Source organism: Drosophila albomicans, chromosome 3, assembly GCF_009650485.2.
Source record: "Drosophila albomicans strain 15112-1751.03 chromosome 3, ASM965048v2, whole genome shotgun sequence".
Taxonomy (NCBI): Eukaryota; Metazoa; Arthropoda; class Insecta; order Diptera; family Drosophilidae; genus Drosophila; species Drosophila albomicans.
In genome coordinates, this window is record NC_047629.2 from 4,722,075 (window position 1) to 4,743,746 (window position 21,672).

Consider the following 21,672-nt stretch of genomic DNA (forward strand, 5'->3'; position numbering starts at 1 on the left):
AATTAAAATACTAAAATAATAATAAATGATACAAAAATATATTAAACAATACTAAACTAAATAAATAGCATGTGAAATTTGTGTATTTAACTAGCAAATTAAAAATATTAATATCTGTTTTGCAGTTTTATTATCTATTCGTAGACGAAGGAGAATTCAATTTAAGAATCTGAGCATAGATACATAATTGACTAACAAATATACCATTTAACATATAAAACTGATAAAAAATACCAAAAATAACATTTAAAATATCAAAATAATAAATAATACTAATTATAACACTATAATACTAAAAAATACTAAACAAACTAATTATAATATTAAAAATGTAGAATTGAATTATTCAAGTATATAAAAAATGTAAGCAAATTTGTTTCGCTGTTTAGCTGGCATTAAACAGAATTCAATTGAAGTGATTAGTGTTGTAAAACATGTACTTTAAATATAAATTAGATAAATTAATCTGCGGCTTTTACAGGGTGACTTCTAAGTCAAAGAACTGCAGAACATTGTGAAGCTAGCTCAGTCGTTGTTCTCCGCTGGCATTGTTATCGTCGGCAGCCTGTAACTCAGCTTTACAGCTAAAACTGTGCATTTGCAAGTTGTGGCAGTAGTTGCAGTTCCTTTGCTTTGCTCTGCTTTATCCTGCCTTGCTTTGGTGTGTAGTCGACTCCTACGACGAGCATGTAGTTTTTATAGACTCCGCACTTGTCGCAGTCCATTGTCTTGACAGCAGAGAATCCTGGGAAAAAAGGAGATGGCAACGAGGCAGACAGAGGACAACTTGGTTAGTGATGTCTCTCTGATGTCTGGCTGCTCCTTTTAGTTACTGTTTTCATGGTCCAACTGTGTTTTGTGTTTGTGCTTCTCCCTCAGCAGCAGTTTTTGTCTAGCAGGTGTTTCGTTTTAGTTGCGAACAATGCGCCAAAGAAAACATTACCTTTAAATTCCGACAAAAAGTAAATGGAAGCAGAAGAAAAGTTTTAAGCATATTATGAAACTTAAATGCGACATAATTTGCTTGGTTACTCAGCGGAGAGGCTAAGCTCTGCTTAGAAGCTTAAAGTATCTTATACTCTCCATAGTATATGACAGTTCTTAGTTTCGTGTTTTCTTCTTTTCCTCTATTCGCGCCTCCTGAGTTTTTAGTTTCTGTTTCTGTTTCTGATTGCGGTTGACAGCTGAGAGCTGCGTGTGGCAATGTTGCCCTTAAGGCAACGGCGTGTCATTGTCCTAGTGCTGTCAGGTTGTGTCACCTTTAAATGCGACCCAAAAACATGCAGACGAGGGATACCCTGTGGCAATAAAATAAGATTAGCCCCACAGCCTGGGATTTGTGCGCTAATCTATGCATCAGAGTGTCACTCTTGGATTGGATTAAAGTGTTGAGAACAGTCAGAGCTACACTGCATTGTGGCTGCGTTTACAGGGTATTTATTAGAGGGGAATAGAGAGGCCTCCACGCCTCGTTGTGCTGTCACGCGCTTGACGTATATGACGTTGCATCCATGCTGACAGCTTGCCTCGCAGGCAACTTCCATTCCCCCCTCTCTTCGATTGCTTCATTCAGTCTTTAATTGCAGCGGAGTTGCCACATCCTTCTGGGGGGGGGGGGTGCTGTTTAAGGCCTCGTCTTGCATCTAATGAGGTCATTGTTTGACAATCGCATTTGCCATGCAACATTTGCTGTGCTGTGCTGTGCGCTGCACTTCTGATTTGTTGTTGCACATTCGCATTCGCATTCGCAGTCGCCTTCGCATTTTGTGTTGTCTTTTGCCATTTTTCATTCTGCATTGCGCGTTGCTTTCATTTCCGTTTCCTGCTGCTGCTGCTGCTTGCTTCATTGTGGTTGTCATTAGGCGCAACACCACCGCTCCTCCACCCTCCCCTCACTCTTCTCTCCTTGTTTGCCCCATTTCATTTAATTTTAGTTCATTTTAACTGTCTTTTGTCTTTTGTTTTGCGCTGGCTTCGGCATCTTTTGCCGCTGCGTCGCTTTCATTAATTTCGTCCGGCGCCGCCGTTCACTGTGTGGGAGGGAGAGAAGTGGGGGGAGTAGGCGACATAATTTATGCGACAAGGCGTGCAAGAGATAAATTTCAGTCGTTTGCCATTTTTTGCTTGCGTTGTATTTGGTCTAAATAAATTAAAGCCGCCTCCAAAGAGCGGACTAGCCAGCAGAGAAGCGCGAAATGATGTTCAGCAAACTATTGGCAAGTTGTGCGAGGACTTAGAAGAGGGGAATAGAAGTGGGGGAGATGGAGGAGGGGAGGCCGAATGCCGCCTGTTGATTAATGCGACACGTTTAATTACTTGACGAGCGAGGAACCGACACACAATGCATTCGTAAAACGACAACCCGAAAAGTGTGCTATAAAATGTCAGAAGACAGCCGGCGACCTAGGCGTATGCGTAATACGCGCCAAGCTAAATCCAACGTGTGTGTGTGTGTGTGTGTGTGAGAGTGCTTTAAATGTGCGCAGTGCCGTTGCATATGAAATGTGTTTGCAGTGTGTTGCCAGTGTCTGTTGCATGAGCGCACTAATTTACAAGGCACACAACACACAAGAAGAGAGGAGGAAGGAAGGGAAAGGGAGGCAGACAGCGTATGCCCCACTCTTCGGTACTCCCAACTCCAGGATACTGTGACATGTCTCATGTAAAATGGCATTTTCGTGCGTTTGTTAATTAAAAGTGTAGCTGGAGGGAGCACTGAGCGGGGAGGGCAACAGAGGGGAGAGTGCCAAAGAGGGTGCAATGCCGCCAGCTGTGTGATGCGTTTTCGAGGTAAACCATAAATAATGAATGAAATTAACAACGCAGCAACTGAAGAGCGTGACACTTGTGTGTGTGTGTGACACTGTGACTGCGACTGTGAGTGTGTTTGTTTTGTGGTGTGCGTGTATGATTCATACTCAGAGCAGAGCACGACTCTGGCTTCAACCTATGCCTAACACATTCTGCAATAGAGAGCTTTCGCTTACAGCACATTTATTTACTTTTTTTCGTCCTTTCTCTGCCTCTGACTCGCACATTTTAAGTGCAACTGAATAAAGTTATTGCCCATGCAGAGAACGAAGCCAACTGTGCAACATAATTCATAAATATTTTGCATTTTATATATACGAGTATACGAATATTTATATTGCTTGCTTGAATTATGACTCCATTCAAATTTATCATTTTATTACGAGGATAACGTTAGAATCAAAGCTAACTAGATCAGATACGAAATACGAGTTTCACAGCATTGAAAAGAAAGGTTTAATTTATGTGTTTATCTACATTTTTGTTTGTTTTTCGAGCAACAGTCTAACTCATATTTGGCAATTTATTTATTATCAGTCAAAGAAAGTGTAGTAATTGATGTTTCTAAACTATAAACTTATTTCTGAATATTCCACTAAAATACTAATTTATAACATATATGATATTCGCTTAAACTATTTTCTTATCTAAACTCTTCGTATTGTTCGAAGTATGAGCAATAGTCCAATTTATATTTATCTACATTCGATATTTATTAATAAAATATATTAGTTAGAAAATTGTCAAAAGTAATGGCAAAAGCATCTTATATAAACTTGTTGTGATTGAAGAGTAAGTTCAAGATTAATCATTCTTAAAACTCATAATAAATCCCAATTTAATATCTACAGATTATCAAAATTGAACACACAATATTTTCAATCCCTAAACGATGATTTAGGTTTACAATATTGTTGCAAGTACTTTTCAAACTACATTTTGTTTAATAACTTTGTTTTAAGATTGTTTTGTTCCGGTTTGTATGTGTGAAGAACAGAATTTATTGGTATTAAATACTTACTAGGTTGATGTTTATTAGAAACTCACATTTTGTTGGTAAATTTCAAATAGATATATAACTTTTGAACTGCATTGAGAAAATCTTTAGCGAGAAGTCAACCAAAGTCACAGCTCTATGGAAATCCCTTTGCGAGTTGAGTTAGTTAACAAGTTCTTAAGAAATTCCTTGAGGGAAGCAAATTAGGAATTACACGTAAGTTGATGGCAAGCAGTTGAGCTCACGTAGCTTTCCTGCTTTAACGCCATTTAAATTGCCCAGGCTTTTAAGTGCCAATAAAAGTGTTGTTCGTGCGTATTTCTGTTTTTCTCTGTATGTGTGTGTATGTGTATGTGTTTGCATTGTATATTCAAGCTTGCCCCTTTCCACTGTGCATTTCCGCTTGAATGCGAGGCAAACAAAGCGCATAAACGACGCATTGAGTTATCAAAAGAAATTGCTGGGAAGCAACGCTTGAAGACCTCCTTGAAGGCAGCCAGCCAGCCAGTCAGCCAGGCTCGCTTCGCTTCGCAGTGACAGGCGTCAGAGCAGACACATTATTTATGGCTTGCAATTACTCAGTGATGGGGTGGTGAACGAGGAACGAGGGGAGGAAGAGAAATTACTGTTTGAGCAGCAACAAAAATGGCAATTGCAGCAGTTGCACGCATAATTTGCTCACAAAGATTGCCATCGGATACAAGATATAGTATATACTTCAACTCGGATGCGACTACATATATATCGTGTTATATCGTATAGATAGCAGACACTAGATGCTTGCTATAAAACTTGCCCACACACATAACTCGGCTTGGACAATAATTTACAGCGCCCAGCAAAATTATTCATTTATTTTGTTGGCAGTAACCACAGCAATTAACATGCTCTGATCGCATGTGTGTGTGTTCGTGTATGTGTGTGGCCTGTGGGCGTGGTCATTGGGTCGCTTGGCAAGTTGCTTATCTCGGCTCGTTGCATTTTCATAATAAACAAATTTGTTGTAACGAAGGCGAAGAAGAAGTCCTGCGGTTTCCGGCCATGCTCCTCGCCTCGCCTCGCCTCGCTTCGGTTGGACTGTTGGTTGGCTTTTTCGGGCCAAACTAATGTGCGTTGCACTGGAAGACAATGCTGGCCACATTAAGCATTTTATATATGAAGGAGCAGGACTCCCTGTTGCTGCCACCTCACCTCTTTTTTGTGCTCCAGTTTGGTTTTCAGTTGAGCAAGCAAGGCAATTATTTATCCTTTCTTGCTTATTTTTTTATTTTCCTCTTTGTGGTTTTTTGGCTTCCAAAAAAAAAAAAGTGGAAAAGATGAAAGCACACACTTTTCTCTCTCTTTCTCTCTCTCTCTCTCTTGCCTGGCACTTTATAAAGGACTTAACTTGCAGTTCTGCCTTTTGGGCCACGCCTTGAATTTAATGCTGGAATTAAAGCCGCACGCAGCATGAAATAATTCAACGTGGCTCAATAATAAAAATGTGCAGAGCGCGCACAAAAACGTAGCAGGACATTCAGCACATTGAGGACATTCGTGGCACTGGCAGCAGCTGCTGCCATGCATTTTATGGCTTGTCCGCCGCTGCTCCACAGCAAAACAAAAGACCAAAAGCAGAAGCAGAGAAAGAGAGAGAGAGCCACACACACACGTCGCATCGTGACTTTGGCCCAAAGTAGTTTTCATTGTTTTTTCGGTCTCCGGCTGAAACGCGACAGCCAACATCGTCGCCAGTTTTGTTGTGGCCACAAGCAACAAGGACTTCTAATTAGCACACTGTCAGCCGCTGGTCAGGATAGGCCAGACTCAGGACTGAGGACCGAGACAGAGACAGAGAACAAAGTACTGCAGGACAAATGTGCTTAAATGGCCAAGTTAGTCGACCCGTTAAAAACTTTCGACAAAACCTAAGCAGAAACGGAAGCGGAGCTGGCAAATAGCAGCGACGTTAAGCGAGGCGCAGCGCAGCGCAGCACGTGGCTTAATGTGGCTGAAGGACATTACATTTGTTGCTGTCAGTTTTATATACGAGTATTTGGCCTGCATATGGCTCGCTAATAGTGCAGCTTACAGTGGGCAAACGAAAGCGGCTTAAGCCTTTAAAACACTTCTCAATGTTTAGCTTCATTGCTTTCTTTGTTTCGAATTTTCTCAAATTTAATTTTATCATTTATTTATTATTAATTTCACAAAAGTTTGACAAGTTATAGAGTATTAATTTATTTTTTTACTAATAATGCAGTTTACAGTGGGTAAAAGACTTTAAGGCTTTGAATTAGTTCTACAACTGTGATGAAAGCCTATCTTTGAATTTGTGTTGCATTTTATTATTTATTTATTATTTATACAGATTTTTGACTGCTTCTTCATAATTCTCAAATAAAGATTTGAAATCTAGTTTTTAATCAACTTTTTTCTTTCTGTGAAGCCAAGCTGCTCAATGTTTAATGTTTTTGTGTTTAATGTTTCTATCAAAAATATGTTTTTCAAAACTAAATTAAATATTTAAGGTAAAAGTTTTATGATTGCTTTGTATTTGCCTTAAATTAAATTTGATTTTTATATATGAGGACTTTAGTTAAACTTTATAAAAATATATGCATAAATTTGTGTTGCCTATACAACATCAGTTCTCTTGCAAGTCGAGTCATTTATTTTATTACGTATACGAGCTGTATATCAATCTTTTGCTGCCCATTGTCGACTGTTTTAGGCATTTAAAGCGGCCACAACGAGTGCAAAGCCGCATTGTGTTCACGTCTACAGTAGTTGTTCTTATTGTTGTTCGTTGTTCCTATATCGTTTTTATTGTACTCGATTGTTGTCGTCGTTGTTGTTATAGTTGTCGTTGTTGTTGGTTTTGTGTATTATTATACAAAAATTGGAACCGAGTTTGCGACGTAGCTTGCTGCAGTTTTTATTTCCATTTTGATTGCCGCTTCGCTTGTGCTCTAAGTGAGTTTTTCCCTCCCTTCCTCCCTTCCTCGCTTTCTATGTTTCTCTCTTTCTCTCTCTCTGTTTCTCGTAGTGTTGGAAAGGCGCACAAATGTATGCAACACATTTTGTATGCAATGGCCGCAACAAATCCGCACGAAACGGCAGCAAGCTGTATAGAATGAGATGGCCTGAGAGGGGTGTAAAGGGCGGGCGGGGGTTGTAACTGGTTGCCACTTCCGTGCTGGCTGGACGGAAATGGCGGCGTCAGGTCGCCAGACCAACAACAACAACAGCAACGACACCGACACCAGGGCCAAAGCTGTAATCCGAAGCACCGCCAGAAACACATGCAGCTGGCCAATTGAATAAGCTCCATGTGTGTGTGAGTGTGTGTGTGTGTGTGTGTGGACTTGGTGTGGTTCTGCTTTCAAGTGCCGCCACTCAACTAGCACTTATTGCATGCGACAAAGGACAAACGACAGCGCGCAGTGAAGTCAGAGACGGAGATGAGGAAACGAAGGCAAAACGGAGGCAAACAGAGGCTAGAGTCGTCGCGGCCTGTTCCGGATGCGGTCACAACTTTTTGTCGTTTTCAATTTTAATTTTTTTTTACCCCGTTTTCCTTTTTTTTTTTTTGGTATTTATTTTCATTTTGCCCGCTGTGTGAATGTGAATGCGAATGTGGCAAGCTGTGGCAGAGTCGAGTCGGTAACTTGCAGCACACTTAAAGCAGTTAACGCGATGACCATCATTGGCCATATCATGTGCGCCACACTGAGAGAAAATGGCACATATAACTGCAGACTGCCGACTGTCGACTGCTGACTGCGATTGCATGCTGTGTGTGTTTCTGTGTCGTCTCTTTGCAAATGAACATTTGCTGCACATGGCGCAGCAAATGCGAATTTCGGAATTGCAAATGAAACAAGCGAAGCAAAAGTGAGACAGACAGACAGAATTAGAGAGCAAAAGAGGCAAAATGCATGCAGAATGTGTCACGTAATTGTTAAAGCAGAAAAACCACTATACGTAGAGCTCTACGTATACGTAATGCGCGTTACGTATACGCAGCATATGCACCTGCGAATGCCTAAGTGACCGTGAAGCACAAAAAAAAAAACACAAGATTACTGCAGCTGCCTGCAGATGAAGGCAAAGGCAAAAGCAACGGCAAAAGCAACGGCAAAGCTGCTGCCAAGTCCCACCTGGCTTGCAGTTATTATGACCATAACCATAACTGTTATCTGATTTCTTTTGATATTTTTGCCCTTCTCACTATCACTCGTTCTCTCTCTCTCTCACTCTGGTTTTCTCGGTTGGAATTTGGCGTGGCCTTCCTTTGGGCATTTGCTCGTTCTTTTTTTTCGTCATAATTTAATATTTACAAAGTAGAGCACGGAAAACTGCAAAATAATAAAACGAAATTACCAGCGACAGAGCCAGAGCTCACCAGAGAGCAGCAGCAGAGAGGGGGGAAAGGGGGATGGCAATAAAAAGGGTAAAAAAAAAGAGGACAACAAGAAATCTGTGCGCTGGCTGGCTGCATTAAAAAACGCTTAGAGCAGCAACTTTTGTCGCCTGCCAGTCGCCTGGCGACTGTCGCGTCCAGTCCACAATGTCCTGCAACTGAGACGGGGACTGGGATTGGGATTGGGACTGAAACTGAGCTGGAGCTTCAGCTGAATCTAGTCTGGCTGCCTTGCCTGGTCAGTGTTCAGAAACTTGGCTGTCGTTTTGTGTCGCATTGTTCATTGACAGTTTTTCGCTTTTTTGTTTTTTTTTGTTGGGTTCGTGCATTTCTGAAATTTGTTTGTTTTTAATTAATTGCACGCGGCGACGCTGAAGTAACGACGCCCTCCTCCCTTTGCGCCACATGTGGGCGTGGCTCCGGCTGAGGTTGAGTTCGAGGCTGCGTGCGGCAGAGTGATTAAGCTGCCGTGGTCACTGAGCTGTGGACTTGAATAGCGTGCTAGTGCCAGGATTTTAGATAAGCTTACACTCCTCCATATTCCCACACTCCAAACTGTTTGCTTCACATATGTGAATGTGGCTGGAGAACTCAGTCCGCAGTGCGTGTCTTCCTTCGGGGCGTGGCTTGTTAGCGCAGCGTCGCCTCAAAGTATGTCGTAAAAAATGTTCACAGCCTGCGAAAAAAGCAAACAAAAAAGAAAAAAAAAACAGAACAGAACTGAAACTTTAATTTCGATTAATTTGTGCTGCAGACACACACGCAATTACCAACACCATCAAATGACATCAAAACTGAAGTCACAGTGTGTGAGAGATTGTGTCTCTGTCTCTGTGTTTGTGTCTGTGTCTGTGTATGGGGCAATAACCATTTCCTGGGCCATCACGAATACCCTTTTGGGTTGACAGCACAATTTGCATAAATTTTAAATTTCAATTTGCAAGCCAAAAACGCAAAAGCAAAACTGGAAAATGAAAACTGAAAAGTGAACTGAAACGAAATGAAAGAAGAATTATGCACGCTGAGCAACGAGCAAGTGAAGGAAAAATACAGAAAAAATACACAAGTAAATGCGTGTTTAAGTTGCGTTTATACGACTGCTTGAATACCTTTTATTTGAGAAACAAGAAAATAAATTGAACAAGATTGTAAAATATATTGGGCTTTTAAGTAAAATATCTTTTATAGTATCTACTTTCTCAATTCATTTATACAATTTCAATTTAAAGTTGCCAGTCACTTCGATTCTCGTCGATCTATTGTACTTTTCAATCCTTAGTTATTTAATAAATTCTTTTAATGTGGTAATCTTGTTAATTTGGTATATTTTGTAATCTGTAGCATATTTAAAATGTAATATATCAATATACACATTCGATATATAGATAATTTAGTATGTTCTGCAATATTTCTGTATATTTTGTACTCTATAGCATATTTGAAGTGTAGTATATCAATATGTACTTTCGGTGTATTTTTTAGTTTTTGGTATATCAATAAGGTATTTTTCAGAATATGGTGTAATTAAAAATGATTAACTATTGAGCACGCACGTCTGTTGAATATTACTTGTTTGATATATACTTCAAATGAAATACTATATAGATTACCAAATACATTTAAATTCAATATAAAATATCGTTTATACGTATTTTGTTTCTAAACTTCTACAACTCTATAGATGCCAGTCACTGGGATTGCCTGTGATCTATTATACCCTTTCAACCCTTGTGCGACATAGAGAAAGAAAAACGAATATATAAAATTAGCAGGCAACAAAGAAAAAGAAGTTGCGACTAACGCACTTTTGCCAGGCCCAAGGAAAAGGGTCAGGAAGTTGGCTCTTCGGTTGTTTTGTTGTTTCATGTGTTGCCATAGTCAAGTTATTGCTGTCTCATTCATTGGTATACTATCTCTCTTTCCCACTCTCTCTCTCTCTATCTTTTTCTTGCTACTGTCCCAATCTCTGTCGCGCTTGTTTGTCTCTTGCCTTGAGAGCAGCTTTCGAACAGGTTCCGAGTCTTGACTCTTGATTCTTGTTGCTGTGGCTGGTTTTACAAATTCTTACACATCCGCATGCTCACATGTGTGTGTATACGAGCGTGTGTGTGAGTGTGCGGCTATTCTAACGGAAGAGGAAACAACTGGCATTGGCAGCCATACGACGTTAAGGATAATCGTGATGACAGCATATTTGGCTGCTGCCTGCTGCTTGGTGACTGGTCGGAACTCGAACTCAAACCGAGAATCAGCGACAAGTTTTGGGGACATCCTTTTTGTGTCAGTTTTGTTGTCCTTAGAATGGCATTAAAATGGTCAAATGAGTTTAGAGCGGCAGCTTATCCAGCACTTTGATCTTTCCTCTTCATCAAAAACCAAAAAATAAAACGCACACAGAAGAAAAAACAAAAGAAAACGCAATTTGAAATAAATCACAACACAAAATGATTTTGCTCCGAGTTTGACGTTCGGTTTTAGTTTAAGTTTGCGCCCTTTCGCATTGTTTCGACGCCTCATGCGAGTGGGCGTGGCCATCGAGACCAAGAGGGCGTAGTCCTTGTTTCTTGCTCACAACTCAATTTTCTGCACATCTCTCTATTCGCATTTTATGCGGAATCAACTTTTGTCTCGCATTTTGATAAATGCGATTTTTATGTTGATTTGCGCAGCAAAGCCAAAAAAACGTCCATGAAAAAAGAGTTAAAGAGCAGAGCTCGTTTAAAGATTGCCACGGGCAACGGGCCCATTATATTTTCAAATACTTATCGTGCATTTTTCTTCTTTTTTTGTCTTTGCAGTTTGCTTAAGCTGATGTCGCATTTTTCACCCCATATTTGAGGTAAGTTTGAAGGCATTAAATTAAAGAACACTTAGGGAAGCGAAAAGGCATTCTTTGTTTTATACTATTTTGAGTTAACTTATACGAATTGAAATTGGATTTATAGAAATATAATGTATAAAATATTTTCATACTTTTTTGAGCTTTAAACCAATTGATATTTGATTGATAAAATAAAATGTAATGAAAAAGTTACACATATTATTGTTAAAAATATCATTATTCTTTTTATTTTTTGCACACATATTTCATCTACAAAACTGTATAATACATGCTAGATAAACGTGTTGGATAAATGTGGAATTAGAAAGTAATATTTACAAGTTGCCTAAAATAATATAATGTTTCCTTATAGCGGCCTTCACAGCTCGAATTAAGATAGTAGAAAGATAGAACTGAAGATAACGATATTAGCAAATAGACAATAATGTTTTGTTTTGATGTTGAAATTACTTTGTATTTTCTTCTGCGGTTTATTGCTGATGGGATTGCTTATGATAATGTGGTCGGCACTTATGTTACCCTCCGCACCCCGAAGACAGCTCGTCGAATTCCATTGCGTATACGCAGTGTTGCTAGCAAAACTATAGGCAGAGCTCGAGTGTTTTCTTCGGTCACATTAATTGAACACTGTTTATTTATGGCTCGTAATTTAAATGCGGCCAAGTGGTTTTTACCATATAGAGCTACTGCCATAAAAGGCGTGGCTCAATGAGAAAGGGGTTGAAGGGAAGAGGGATAGTGGGCAAAGGGGTAGGGGTGAGGGTGAGGTGTAAACCATGTTGCTGTTGTTGGCTATAAATTGTTAAGTTTTGTGTTGTTGCTGATGTTGGTCGTGGTCGGTTTTTTATCAGCGCGGCCAACAACATGAATAATAATGCATGCACATTATTCCAATGCTCATTTGCGTGCCACACACACACACACACGCTCTGGCTCATGCGATGGCACAATTGAAGCGGATGTGCGCATTGTTTCCGCTTTTAATAAGGACTCTGTTGTTATGCCAGGGTCCTTGGCTTAACAACATGAGCTATGAATGCAGCCAGCCAATTGCAATCGCATTATAAGCCATGGCAACAGAGCCCATAAATTGCATTAAATTGCATTTAAATGTGTGTCGGACAGGTTAACAATACCCAGCTCCCTCTCTCAACCTCTCCCTCTCACTCTCCGTCTTATAATTGATTGTAAGCTGAAGTTGGTAACAGGAAAAAGTACTTTAAGTCCAGTGCATTGCTTACAAATTGTTCTTACTGCCAATTTCACGCTTGGCTCCCGAACTCAAACTCAACTCAAGTTTTGCATGCAAATGTGAGAGAATTCGAAAATTTCCAGATACCCAAAGCCAAACGCAAAATGCAAAGTTATGCTTATGAGCATGAAATGGGCAAGCCAAAGTTTGCTTTACTCTTTGGCTTTAATTTCTTTTTCATCTCTTCTTTTTTTTTAATGCCTATCGCAGCGACACGCAGGCGACAACATTCAACTTTAGCTGGCAATTTACTTGGCCAACTCGGTCCCCAAAGGGGGCGTGCTCACGAAATGCCTTTTGGCAAGTGCACTGCACGCAGCTAAAGAAACTTTTATGTCTGCATTTGGCAGTCTCTGCAGCGAGTACGACAAAAAGAGCTGATGCCTTAACCTTGCAGCTTGACTAGCAGGATATCCTGTATCACAGTTGGAAACGAGATGCGATGCCAAACACAAAGATGTTGGCTTGAGATAAGCGTTAAGAGAGAAATAGATATCGCAAGCGAGATAAAAATCAATTGGATTTAGAAATTGAATAAATTATCAAGGCTTTAGCAAAGATGCTGGGCTAAGATAAGCAACAATTGAAAACTTAAGTGAGATAACAATCAAGTTACAGCAATTGAATTTCATATATAGAAATAGAATTAATTCACTTCACTTAAATCTACATATCGACTTCTGAACTTCTTGTTAATTCCAAAATCCAAAGTTGGCGCTAAAAATTTTAATCGAATAGCTGAACGATATTGAAAGAAAACCAATAGCAATAAAACTATTAAACGAAAATGGAATTTGTAAACAAGAATCAGTTGAAGATTAAAAGTGAACAATTGAACAAAAGAAAACGATTAATACTCGTATTGAACGTATTAAGTTCGTTCAATTTACTGAATAACTTCTTCTTCATTCGTTGGTGAAGCAATCGAGCTAACACGAATATTGACTATAAAACATATTTTATTAATTGAAAATTCATTGAAAAATTGAGATATTACAATAACAAATGAGATAACAAATAAATTGGATGAAAATTAGTGTTGTGTCAACACAGTTCAATTTACTGAATTAGTTTTTCATTTATTTTTAATCTGTGAACTAGTTCGTTGAATTTGTTTTACTTTGTTCCTAACTTAGTTAATCATAGTTTATCGCTTGATACTTTTAAATCCGCTTGTGTATTTTAGGTCTACTAAAATTCTTATTGTACTATTCCAATAACGTTTAAAAAACTGTTGCTATATAGAACAAGTAATTGAAAATGGAACATGTGAACAAGAACAAACTAAAGTTCAAAAGTGAACAAAAGAAAAGAATGATTGTAAACTTATTCAGTTCATTCGCTTTACTGAATGGCTCATTTTGGTTCATTTCCTGGTGAAATGATCCAACTAATATACCATATAAATAGAATCAATTCTCAAGAATCTTAAGAAACTTGTATTTCTATGATGATTGTATTTTATTATATATGAAAAGCAAGAGTATGCACTATAAACGTGACAAATTAAATAAAACCAATTCGATTAAATAGTTATAGAAATAGAATCAATTACAAAGATTGTAATTAGAATGGAGGCTTTGGATTTGGACTTCAATTATGATTATCAATTTCGATTTATAAATTTGGGATAAGCAACTGCAGCACGGTTTTAAATTTCTTTAAAGTTTGTAGACTCCAGCAACCATTCGCCTCATTCTTAGACTTTGCTTACAGGGTATTAAAAGGCAAAAAGGCAGGCCACGTTGAACAGTCCAAGCACTTTGGTTGTGCAATTAACAAGCACTCGTTAGCCTCACTCCATCTGCATTTAAATATGTGTGTGTGTGTGAGTGTGGCATATAAGTTATGGCATGCGAGTCGTCAATTAAACAAATTCTGCATACATTAATTGTGCCGAAAAGTTTCGTTTAATTTCGTTACGGCATGCGTGTTGCTAACAGCACTGAAACTCTGATTCAGTGTTGGGAAATTTCTCATTTGTAATGGTCGCTCGACAGCTGCCTCGCTGGCTAGCTAGCTGGCTGGATGGCTGGCTTGCTTGGCGTATACTTAATATTTTTTGTGTGTGGTACTCGCAGAGGGCGCACACAGTTGGACCTGACTATGATATATGACTGTTTGGCGACTCTCTCTCTCTGTGCAGTGCCATGTGTGGCATGTGGCATGCGGCATATGGCCGAAGGAGGTGGAGTCGGAGTCGGAGGTTTGTGGCATGTGTGGAGTATGCTTAAAGCTAGCATTGTTAACAGCAACGAACTTTTGTTCATGCACTTAATTAGCATTTTGCTTGGATTGCTCGCTTTTGTTAAGCACTCGGTGTCGAGTACACGCGCGTGTCTATCGATGCGTGCTAATTGCACAGCTTCAATAGCAAAGCCCCCAATGACGACGACGATGATGATGAGAGGGCAAGCAAGAGGTTTACACCCGTCTGCAGCCGTCTTCATTTGCAGCTTCAATTTCAATCCTTGACTGCATTAGGTGCTATCAAGTGCATGAATGAAACTTTGCCCACAACTTTGTGTGCCAAGACACAACCATCTGCATCTCTCTCCTCTCTCTCTCATCGTTGTAGCACTCTTGATGTCTTTGGGCTTCTAACAAGGAAATCCGTTCGAGTGCAGTCTGCCAGCAAAGCTTTTGCACTGACCACCCACTCGTGGAGTTTGCTTTAAGTGCTGCCTGCACTTGGCTACTAGCATTCGAGTGCAACTAATGCAACGCTGCCTCTGCCTCTTCCTCTTCCTCTCTCTCTCACTCTGTCTTGAAGGAGGTGTGTACTGCATCAAGTGCAGGGTAATGCCCAGAGCAGGATGATTGGCGATTGCCTTCGAACATTTAACTAATATTGTAATTGCTAACATGAAATTAACATCACAAGTTGTTTCAATTTGTCAAGACTGCTCTAAAATTAATAGAAATCTGCTTTATAAGCTAGGTTAAGTTGACCAGCTGCTCCATGGAGGAATAGAGCATAGACCAATTGAGGTCTGTAGCTATAACGGTGTTGGATGGCTTCGTGTTAGATAGATAGTATGGATACATTTTTGGCAAAAGCCATTTTAAGTTTTTCAACTGGAGTCTGGATAGCTCATGACATTCATAGAGAAGATGCTCCAGTGTTTTTTTTGACTCCAGACTTGTTGCATTTCCTACCACATGAGTCATCGCTAAACAGTGACCAGTTAAAATCGCAATCATTAGCTTGCAGTCTTTTCTTGAAAGGTGATTAACGCACTTTTTTAAGTGAAGGTTATTTGAATTGTACATCATCCTAGCAGAGTCACCGAAGCTATAACTGCTGCTTTATAAACATGCAAATTGTTGAAAATACTGTTGGAGATAAATTAAGTAAATAGCACACTTTTTGAGATGCCTTTTCCTTTTCCGTTTTATTTAACTTACCGATCAACACTGACCGCGTCGCTGAAAATTATATATTCGAAAGTTCAAAGTCGCAAAAGAAATGAGTAAGTAAGAAAGAGAGCATATCTAACTTCACAAGAGAGCTGTTAGAATTGCAGAGAATTGTGTAAAGCGAAAGACACACATCCTACTACAATACTTCCAATGAAATTGCCGATTGAAGATGCTAAATAACACATTACAAACAGAAAAACTTAAGCTCTAATGGTGCATTAAAGTTTTAGCCATTGCTTGTGTGGTCAATTATTAGTGACTTGTGATTGATTTATCAAACGAAAAAGTGGTCCAGCATAGAAAAAGAAAAGAACTATAGTGCTGAATCTGCTTCATGATGTTTTTGTGTCATTCACCATAGAAAAAACCTCTTGAAATCCATATATTCTGCACATGAATGCGTGTGGCTGAAAAAACACTGAACCACAAGCGGAGTCAATGAAAAAAAAAAAAAAAATAGAAGAAGAAAAAACTAGCTAACCCACTGACAGCACTTATCAAAACGTTCAATCAATCATTCAACTGTTGCCAGCGACTAAACTGTACAAAAGGCAGCAGAGACAAGAGGAGCACAAAAAATATCACTCATACGCCCATTTGTGCGGGCGAGAGAACAGAGAAAACACATAAAACCCACGTAAATCAGCTTAGCAGCAACAATGGGAACAAAACAACAACCACAACAACAACGAAAAAAGGACCCTTTGGCTGCCAGCGAAATAAAAAGAGAGCAACATCCCAAAACGTTATAATCAAAACACACACACACAATCACACACATACACAGATGGGCAAAGAACCGCATCGATACAAAGGACATATGCCAGAACATGGCATAACAAACATAAAAAGGAAAAACACACACACATGTCACTCCCTGTGTGTGTGTGTGTGGGAGTGTGTGTGTTTTTGCGAGCCGCTGTCTATGCCTGCTGACCCAAAGAGCGACCTGTGTTCTGTTCTGTTCTTTGCTGGCCGGAAAAAACAAGTCAATGACGCAGCGAATGCCAACAAATCAGTGCAAATCACACAGGCAAAAAGCCAATGTAGCTAGTCATTTGTTGTTTGTGTTGTTGTTGTCGCTGAAATTCGTTTGTCAAACTGTCTACACAACAATAAGAAGGAGAAGGCTCACGAGCTGAACAACAACTTCACCTGGCGACAGTCTGTCACTTGGCAAGTTAATCAGTCAGTTAGTCAACGCTTCAGTCGAGTGCAACTGCAGCTGCAGCTCGTTAGAGCAATTTAGCCCGAAAATATGAAGAATTCTAGGGGAAAAAAAAGAAATGAAATGCTGACAAATGGAAAATGAGACAAGCTGCAATGAAGTACAAAGCGGAAGAGCGACGCCATCTTGCACATGCATACATTAAACGCACACACACACACTCATACACACAGATACGCGCTTTTGCAAATTCGCAGATACTTTTGCAACCTCAAACACACACTCGCACATCGTTAGATTGCGGCAGATATTTGCATATGATGTCTATATGCAAATGTCAGTTGTGTAGAGAGTGGGAGAGAGAGAAGCGAGGCCTTAGCGACAACGAGCTGGCACACGCGGCGTATACGTGCTGCATTAACATATCAATCATTTGAAGAGCTCCACCAGCATGTAAATGATATGTGTGTGTGTGTAGATGGAAATTCCTTTAGGCACTGCGCAAATATTTAGGTAATCTAAAGATGAGTTCTCGCTATGATTCTTTGCTTTTCATCAGCTTTTTGTGTACTCAAATTTCGCAACTTGCAACTTGCGCAAGTTGCAAACTTGCAACTGCAGCATGGCAATTGGCAATTGTCATCATAAATTGCGACAATTCCATGCAAAAGTTAATTGCACAAGTAAATCAGTTGCAATAAATTATTGCCACAACTTGCAGCTAACAATTGTCAGCGATATCAACTTGTTTGGCCATTATATAAGCCACACACACACACACACACACATACACATTCAGAGACACGCACAACACAGACTGTCAACATTTGTAATTGTTGTGCTGATTGTTTAATTGCGGCCATTTTGCGTGCACTTCCGACATTTTAACCAGCCGCCATTCAATTGTTATTATTCTGTTTGCATTGCGAGTTGTTCTTACCACATAAATACTCTGTAAACTAGTCATAAAATAGTTGCCAACTTATAAGTTATACAGAGCATCGGTTAGTCGTTCATTGCATTCATCATTCGTTTATCTATTTTTTACTTGAATGTCCACAAACAAATTAGCGGGACAATTTCATCAACGTGCATTTAAATCAGCTGCAATTTTATGATTTATTTCATTTTGATTTTTAAATTTTATTTCAATTTCCTTAGTCCGCTTTGCATTTATTTATATTTTAAATTGACTTTTTGCACAATTATTTAAATGCAAATTTGCATATTTGTTAGGGCTTATGAATATATAGTTTTATTAATCGTATATCATTGTTGTCAATTTGCATAATTCACATTTGACATTCGCCAGCTCAGAAAATATTGTTTTAAATCAGATGGAAATAACTTAAAACAAACACGCGCAAATTATACTTGGTCAGTTCTTGGCGAACATGACGTATGATTTATATTTGCAGAATTGTGTTTGCGCAACTCTTTTTGTCATCGACCTGCGGCCACATTAAACTTTTAATGTGGCTATTAAAAAGCCACTGCAAGCAATTTAATTGCATTCTATTTGAATTTATTGACAGTTAATAACATCGGCTGCAATCATAACATGTTATTATAGTTTCATATACATGTTTGGTAATTTAAATTCGTTTAACTCGTTTGTTAATTACGCTTATGAAATGCGTCAATAAATTATGACAATTATGTTTATAATGCGACGGTTAGCCAGAGACTAAAAATAACATTGATCGAATTTATGTCATTCTATAATAGTACATCAGAGTGATATTAGTTTTGCTCAATCTATTATCGAATTTATTGTGCAGAATATTATTTCAATGATGCAATAGGTTCAGATGAGAGAAGACTTTGGCTGTTGGCACTGATGTCATTGCCATTGGACTGAAAACATTTGTGCAATTATTTCAAGCATTTAAAGTCTCCCGTATTGCGTCATCTCAAACTCGCTCGACACCTCTAAAAGCAACCGCATAGAGAGAAAACAAGTTTGGAGCGCGTTTGCTCTGATTTGAGAATCTTGTTGCTGCCGTTCGAAGTGTTGTGTGCGATGCTGTGCAAAGTCTACGACAATTACCAATTAGACGAAAGTGGATGCTGAGACCTCATTGATACACTTAACATTGCCTCCGGGCCACGATTCAGACACTTAAGCCAGAGATTGCTCTCGGCTTTTGTGCAATTTAATGAATATGTGATGCCTGCAAAAAAAGCTGAAACGAAAAAAAAAAAACGAAATGAACTGAAAATAAAATCGTTACCGCATAAATTTTGAGCACCCCTCGTGGGGAGAGCTGTACAGAGAAATGTAGAGGAAGACCAGAACAAAGAAATATCATTATCAGCGTCTGTTCATCTTTCTCCCATTCCAAACTCGTGTCTCTATCTCTGCATTCTAGCTGCTGCTGCTGCTCTCTGCATTTGGCAGCTGTTTTCCTGCGGGTGCGTCAAATACCCAAAACGAAGCAACAGCAAAATGAAAAAAAATAAAAAAATTAAAATTCGGCATGCCAATCTCGCCGAACTTTTGACGCTTCTCTTCCAACTCTCGACGAGCTTGTAATTGACGCGCTGCTGGGGGAGTCATTCGTTATACTCTGTGTTTTTCCATAGAATGAGCTTCTCTGCTTGCCTTTGGCTTGAAATCCATTCAATTATTCCTCTTAACGTTGCTGTAGAGTATGGCAATGTCGACTCCAAATTGATTGTCTTGCATTCTCTGCTTTCTCTGGTAATTGCTTCAAAATAATTTGATTATTAACTTCTGTTGTGTGGAATTTAAATATTAATTGAAAATGTTGTGACTTCCTTCCCAGTCTCCTACTCCGTCCGCCCTCAGCTCATTTAAGTCTATGGCACTTTTGGGTGGTTGCTTAACACGCATTTTGCGAGGCGTCTTTAATGATGGAAATGGAAATGGAATGGATGGAAGCTTGTTAATCAATTAGTCGAAAAGCTGATGTTGCATTTAAATGTTGTATTGTTTTGCCAAGATTTATGCGACTCATAAATGTCAAGTGCATACATACATATGTACATACGCAGTTTTATATGCATACAAAAGGACTTCAATTAATCTTGATAATGTCAGCTTACAAACTGTTTGACTTCTGCTGTGCGTGAGAGAAGGGAATGGAAAGGAAGAGAACATCACCTGCAGCTGCTCGCTGGGAATTGAGACAAGTGCAGTCAGTGTCTGTGACACAATGTAGGACATTTCTAATAAAATATTTCATGCAAAATTTACAACACGCAAAGCCAACCGAAAACTGCAAACTGAAAACTGAAAAGAAACCATATGTCAATTGCAGATACGAACTCGTAGTTTAACTTGAATGTGCTGTCCCAACAGGACTGCTGTCCTTGCCCTGCCCTGCTCTGCCCTGCCTGCTGCTCCTTTTTGGCAAACACACACAATGACATGTCAAGTGCAAAATGCAAAAACTCACCCACTATCTGAACTGTATCATAGTTGTAGGAGCCAAGAACCAAGAGAGAGAGAGAGAGAGGGGAAAACTAGTTTTTTTTTCTCCTTGCTTTTAGCTTCCTTTTGCTGTCGACTTTGCTGCACCTACAACTTCCGGCCTTTGTTGAAATAACCATAAAATCAAGATAAGTTATTGGATTTGCAGGACAGGAAGCCTGGCCATAAGCACTTTTGCCCTCTTCACTCTCCTCTGTGCTTGTCCTTTGTGGCACTCTGTGTGCTCTGTGTCGTAGATTAATTGCTTTCTCTTTTAATTTTTTTTCGACTGCGAACTCAACCAAAAAAAATGAAAGAACATTTTTGTGTAATATAAATACTATTTGTGTGTGTGTGTGTGTCGCAGCAATTGCCTGAGCTGAGTTCTGACTGCAGCCCCAACAGACTTTATTCTCATATTTTATTTTTTTTTTTTGTTATTTTTCTCTTTGTATAAATAGTTGGCGTTGTCCTTGTTGTTGTCGCTGCCACTGCGTCGCACAATGCGCAGCTTAGCGCCTGGCCAAGGCAGCGAGGCACAATGTGGCAACCAGGCAACGTGGCAACGTGGCACAGGACTCACGACTCAGGACTCAGGACTGTGGCGCCACACAATCAGTTTTCGCACTTGCCACGGACCCACTTGAAGAAGGGGGAAAGAGGGAAAGCAAGGAGACCTTGCGCTTTGCCGCACTAATGCGATTAAGCCGCTTGTTGTGGCTGTCAACGCGTTGACTGGCTGACTCCGCCCCCCCTTGTCACTCCTTCTGCCCCTGCCCCTGCCCCCTTTAGTGTCAACCAGCTAGCAGCTAGCTGCCTCGGCAAGCTGCTTTTGTAATTCACTTAAGTGTGGCATTTTGGCCTGCGGTAAACGGCGGCCATTGTGTGCGTTCTCCCCTCCTCCAGCTCCAGCTCCAACTTTTGATCCAGCTGCAGCTCCTTCTTGTTGCCACTGATCTCTTTAGCATACGCTCTGGGCAGTTGGACAGTCGCTGAGCACAAGGTAAAGCTCGTATCTTTGACTCGGTTAAGGGCTTTAGTTTAATCATAAATTTCATTTGGCTGAAGTGCCTCCTGCAAATACTCACTATCTTTGTGCAACTGCCACACAATGCGGAAGCGAGTGAGGGAGAGAGAGAGAGAGAGAACGAGTGGTAACCATCACTTGTGCTGTCAGCTAGTCTTTACCCCTCGGCTACACAACAATTTATGATGACATTATGGCGTGACACTCTAATCAGATAGGCAAGGGCAAGTCGCAGTCATAGTCACAGTTACAGTTAGCAGTTAAATGGCAAAACTTCTATTAACTAGCTGGATGGATTTCGACACGCCTTT

At 39.8% G+C, this 21,672-nt stretch overlaps 1 long non-coding RNA gene across 3 annotated transcripts in view; it reads left to right on the forward strand.

Moving 5' to 3' along the window:
* The window catches only part of LOC117567893 (uncharacterized), a 65,618-nt gene that overhangs the window by 13,574 nt on the left and 30,372 nt on the right, over window positions 1–21,672 (forward strand). For all 3 annotated transcript variants that reach the window (XR_004572092.2, XR_004572090.2, XR_004572091.2), the window contains exon 2: window positions 11,012–11,052. This is a non-coding gene — a long non-coding RNA (uncharacterized LOC117567893). The remainder of the gene's footprint in view (window positions 1–11,011; window positions 11,053–21,672) is intronic.